The sequence below is a fragment of the Dermochelys coriacea genome, chromosome 22, assembly GCF_009764565.3.
Source record: "Dermochelys coriacea isolate rDerCor1 chromosome 22, rDerCor1.pri.v4, whole genome shotgun sequence".
NCBI classification, from domain to species: domain Eukaryota; kingdom Metazoa; phylum Chordata; order Testudines; family Dermochelyidae; genus Dermochelys; species Dermochelys coriacea.
In genome coordinates, this window is record NC_050089.1 from 6,671,936 (window position 1) to 6,677,935 (window position 6,000).

Below are 6,000 nucleotides of genomic sequence, written 5' to 3' on the forward strand. Positions count from 1 at the left end.
CGAAGATCCGGAATGGAAGAAGCGGTGTTGGGTCTTTGGCAGTTGATCCTTCACTCCAGGTGTGTTCAGCAGCACTGCAGGACCCGCCACTGAAGTGCAGCCGAAAACTCTCGTGGGGGCCCCTGAAAACTCTTGTGGGGGCCCCCGCAGGGCCCAGGGCAAATTGCCCCACTTGCCCCCCTTATGGGCACCCTGTTATTATCTTCCCTTCAGCAAACACATCACGGCTTTCGTAGGGCAGTAAAGTTTACAGGTGCCCCAGCTTCTGGCTGGGAGCTGTCCAGGGGTTGGGGAAATGCAATGCACCTTTTGTAGAGCACAGAACAAGGAGGAGGTGGAAGTGGTGAGAGGAAGCCACCTCTAGCTTCATGCTGCCTTCCTCCCATGCAAAGGGAGCTGGGGCAATTTGAAAGCCACTTTGTTCATGCTACAGAATGCAGCTGCAGCCTTTACAGCTAAATGTGCGTTGCTATATAGACTCAAAGGCACAGGGAGAGTTTGTGGGAGCAACACGGGTCCAGGCCCCTAAGAAACCACAGCAAGCATTTGCTCTAAAGAGAGCACTTTTTCCTACCTGGGTCCCATCTCTGAGCCCACTCAACTCCGATGAGTCACACATTTTGGATTCCCCAGCAAAGTCCCCCATTGGTGGCTGGCATTACCTGGGCTAAGCCATCAGCGCAGGGTACCAGGGAGCGTTCATTGTGATCCAGAGAGGAGGAGGAGGAGGAGGAAGCTAGTTAGGTATTATCCCTCTGACCCAATGGCATTATCCTTTGCAGATGTGATTGCTGCTGACTAAAGAAACAATGACCATGGATGAGTTGAGGCCAGCAATCTGTTCTCCATGCTTCCAGATGCTGACAGAATGGAATCTGGAAGGGAGACAGCTCTGATTGGAAGATCAAATTCTCCCCGATGGCCACGTCTCCCATTCAGCAATAGCTGACCTACAAAACCACTTTCCTTTGTCCTCTCTGGCTGTGCTTAGGTACAATTCTTAATTGGAGATGGGAGCTAGCTCCGCTTCCATGCACTCTGGGTGTGGACAAACGCTGGGAGAGAGGGCAGGAAAGTGTGGTCTAGAAACAGAGAGGGCTCGCAGAAAGCAGAGGGCTAGAGATCAGGGTCTGGCGCTGGCTGTGCCGCTGAGGCACTGTGCGAGCCTTGGGACATCGCTGGGGTCAGCATTTGCGAAGTGGGGTGCCAACAGTTAGGTGCCTAGGACAAAGTTTTCAAAAGTGACTAGCCTGGGCGATGGATAAGGGAATCTGGGGGAGGCTAAGCCTCTCCAAATGCCTGCTAATGCTTTCTGCCGCAGCCCTGGGACCGGGCCTCAGAGCTCCCAGCTGGGGCTCGGGGCTCCTCCACACTGCTCTGGGTGCTGGCGGGCTGTCCCAGGCTCAGGGTTTCTTTGGGCACTGGCTGGGGTTTGGGGCTGTGTCAGTGGGCTGGCTGGTGGGGGGGGGCATGGTGGAGCCCCAGGCAGAAGGGGCATAGTGGGGCAGGGCCTCAGGCAGAAGAAGTGGGACAGGGGGTAGCCTCTCTGAACGGGGGGTGCACATTCTGCCCCTGGTGACTAGTGATTTTGGGAGCCCAACTTGGGACACCTTAAAGTGTCCTGGTTTCCAGGGACGGGTTGTGGGTGGGTATGGTGCCCAGCACTTTCTGAAAAACAGGTTTCTATAAGGTATCTCAAGTTGGGCTCCCAAGAATTGGAAGAAACCAAACCTAGTCACTTCTGAAAATCTTGGCTGCAGTACATAGTGCACCCAGCTGCGCCAGCTGAGCTCTTAAGGGCGCTGCTCCCCCACCTACACAGCTCAGCCAGGAAAAAGATGTCATGTCGGTTGTGTTTTTCTAAAAGTCAAAACACCCTTGAAATAAACTTTTTTAAACTGCTTAAATGACAGGAGAAGACATTTGTGAATGTGAACTGAGTTTGCAAAGCAAACAAAATTGTTCCAGAGGTTTGATCTAGGGTAGAATGAAGGCTGAGATGCTATATGCAGAAACTCTAACACACAGCAGGAGAGACACAGGCTGAGGAGATGCTTATGACTTATCTAAGCTGCTGTATCCAGTTAATAATGGAATAGCAGCTGTGCTGCGGAACATGCCAGGGGATAATGATGGAGGGGAATTTAATCATTGCAAACGATACAATGAAGATCAACAGTTCTGACCCGATCTAGAAGAGACAATAGGCAGCCATAGGGTCAGAGCTGAAACCCCTTGTTTTCCACAAGGACTATCTCCAGAAAAGTATCTGATGGGCATCACTGTGTCAGACCCACCTGAGCAAAGGCTGCTGTTCACCCTTCTGCTGAGTGAAGGCAGAGCTGTGTCCACTGGGAAAGTTCCCTCATTGCCGCTGCAGGAAGGCAGGGGATGTGCAATGGAGGCTCCTTTGCAACAGAAGAGATGGCTGGGGGAGAATTCCAAGCTGTTGCAACAGACTTTCATTTGCAGCGTTGAGGTCAGATCCCTCTCATGCTGCCAAGGCATTTGCAGGCCTTTGCTATGCTAGCCCGTGGGGTATATTAATAGCTCTTAGCTCCATAAGTAGAATCCAGGGGCCCCAACTCCCATTCTCGTGCCCTATCAGACCACACTACCCCCTTCTCCCACTTGCTCCATAGACATCCCCTCCTGCACTTTTAACAGGACAAGTTTCTGATGGCAGAAAACCGGTAATATAAAGGAACCTGCTTCTGATTCACACTCTCTCATTTTCCCTTTCCCTGCTAACGAATATTCAACCTACACCCCACAATCTCCTCTGTTTCAATTGGATGCCGAGAGCTTGATGGTGCAGCAATGGCTAGGCAGCCAAGGGTTAAGTATTTCATAAGCCTCCCCCCCACCCATCGTGTCTCTGAAGAAACAAACAGAGAAGAATCCCACCCTTCCCCCCCACCCCGACTCTTTTTCTTGGCTCAGTCCAGAGAACACGCAAATAATAATAATTTGTACTTTGCTCTTTTTTGGTGCCATGTTTCAGCAGCCTTGGGGATTTAATAAATTAAACTACAAAATGAACAAGTAAAGCAATAAACCCAAATAAACAAATAACTGATAAATCTGGAGTGGAAAGGAGATAAAACCCGACTGCATTCCCCCTTGAGGCGTGAGGCACAAGGGCTGAAAATGACTATAAACCAAACAGCGTGATGGGAGAGACAAACAAAGGGGCTTCAGGACTTCGTTGATGGATGCCAGAAATGTGCTACAATGGATAGCTAGGGAGGGAAAGATACAAACACTCACATTGTCCGTGAAACGGGCCTTGAATCCCATCCCCTGGGCCTGATTCTTCTTTCACACTGGTGTATATATGGAGTTGCTCCACTACAGTTCCCCAGTAGGGGACACGTCTTGCTTCAGGAGACACACTCCCTCGTCAATGTGCAACTCGTCTGACATCCTTTTGCGGCGGTGGTTCATGCGCTCATCCAGTGCTGCTGGCCCATTGCCAATTTTGGGCCAATAACGGCAAAGCAGGGCTGACAGTTATGTCATTGCAAAGTGGCAACAACTCTGGGCTAGAGAGGCAAGCTGAGGAATTTCAAAAATGCTAACTTGCATCCACCCTGGGACGCAGACCCTGGACTTGGCTTAACAGGCTGCTGACTGGGTGTGTGTTGGGGTCACCCTGAAATATAACCAAGGCTGGTGAGAGCCAGAATGTAACCCAAGTGTGGCCAGCAGGCTGCGGTTACACACAGACACTCAGGGTGTGGCTTGCATCCTGGGAAAATGTTTGTGAGCTGCCCAGGTGGGAGCTACTTCAGCAAGGCGTTGTAGGGCAGCCGAGGTTTCAGGGTGGGGTGACGCAGCAGCTCATTAGTCTGGATTGTACCCTGGTATATCACATCCTCCACACCCTTGTGAGGAAGGGAGACGTTATTAACCACAGTCTGCAGATGGGGAGCCTGAGGCACAGAGAGAGGGACTAGCCCAGAAGCCTGGGCAGAACCAGTTCTCCTGAGCCCAGGCTATTGCTCCAGCAACATGACCCTTCGTCCTCCCAGCGGCCCTTACACATGTGAGTGGGCCCATGGAAGTCAATGAACCTGAGCATGATATGAAGGAAGGCTGCAGGAGTGAGCTTTCTGTCCCGGGCTGATTTACAGAGGGTATTATTCGTCTTTCCTTTGAGCAAGTGAGCTACATCCTGGTGACCTGGGACATGTAATCACAAATGCATCAATGTTTACCATCAGAGGGACGAATGTCGCCAGGTGGGAACATCTCTTCTCCCCATTGTACATGTTTGTGTGATGGAGATAGTACAACACAGCCAACGAGTGTGTTTCCCTTTCCTGTAATTTGAAGCAAAATGAAATTGGTATCATCATGTGCGTGTGACATGCTGCAAACCCTCATTATGAATTTGGCTTTTGCAGCTGCTGACATTTCTTTGTTATTTTCTATTGCTCCGTGCCTATCTGCCATGCACCTTCTCGGGTGTGAGTGTGTGTGTGTGTGTGTGTGTCTTTTTTGCTGCTAATTGATGGTCACTCATCCATGAGTCATCCTTTACTTCTGCATTGTTTTATTCCAGGCATCCTCTGAAGCAACAGCCAGCATAAAGTTCTCATCATAAACTGGCCTGGCTTGAATGCAGGCATTTCCCATCACAGTCAGCGTGAGAACTAAGTCCAGTCACATTCCAGTAAGGGTGCCATCTGCGATGCTGTAGGACTGTACTCTGCTGACCAAGAGAGAGACAACAGGGGATCGGATTCAAAGCTCAACAGGTCAGTGGGGGTGTTTAAACTGATTTCAAAGGACTTTGGATCAGGGTCTGAGAGAGACAACGGAAAAACAGCCGTAGTGGGTCAGACTAATGCCCCATCTAGCCCAGGATTCTGTCTTCTAATAGTGACCAGTACCTGATGCTTCAGAGGCAACGAACAGAACAGGGCAACTATCGAGTGATCCATCCCGCGTTGTCCACTCCCAGCTACAGGCAGTTGGAGGTTTAGGGACACCTGGACATAAGCTTATATCCCTAACCCTCTTGGCTAATTTATCTAGTTCTTTTTTGAGCTCAGCTATACTTTTGGTCTTCACAACATCCCCTGGCAATGAGTTCCACAGGTTAAGTCTGTGAAGAAGTATTTCTTTATGATTGTTTTAAACCTACTACCTATTAATTTAATTAGGTGACCCCTGGTGGGTCTTTATTTAAGGTGCCTTTCACTGTAGATTCTTTGGGCTTGTACATACTACCACTTCTAGTCTAGCCTAGCCCTAATATACTAAAGTCAGAAGTCAGCAAAGTACTAAAATGAGTGCCTAATTTAAATCCCACGAGGAATCCCACTGTTTTGCTGGATTAGGGCCTACTACACAGTATACAAAAATGGTAGAGAACATGTGCTATATCTCTCCTTGTTATTTTATTCCTTCAGGACCTCCCCTGTTCCTCTATTCTCCTCCCCACTTCAACCCTAAAGGGTGACCATCAAAATATATATACTCATATTATAAATGCACAATTGGAAAAATAAACCTTCAACAAAGAAAAGAAATCCCCTGCAACACTCATTGAGATGTGTGTCCTGCTCTCTAAGCAACCACATCATCCCATTATTGTAATGTCTATGCACTCCCTTATTTTGTTTTTCTCATATTCCCTTGTTGTGCCATATCTCATGTAGATAGTATGCTTCTTGGGGCAAGGACTGGGTTTTTTATATGCTCTGTAAAGTGGTCTGGACTGCTCAAAAATATTCCATTGAAATCAGGCTTTCTGGCCAGACTACATCTTCCATAATGCACCATGGCCAGGGACTATTATGATGAAGAACCTCCACTCACTAAGAAGGGATAAAACGGTGCATCATGGGAGATATAGGCTGGCAAGAGAGTCTGGCCCACATAAGAGAATGGGAGTACCTGAACTACAACTCCCATGAGGCACCATGGTGCCATTTTGAATAGAAACATTTTGGTTTTCAGTGGAAATATTTCTCTAAAAAATCAAAAACT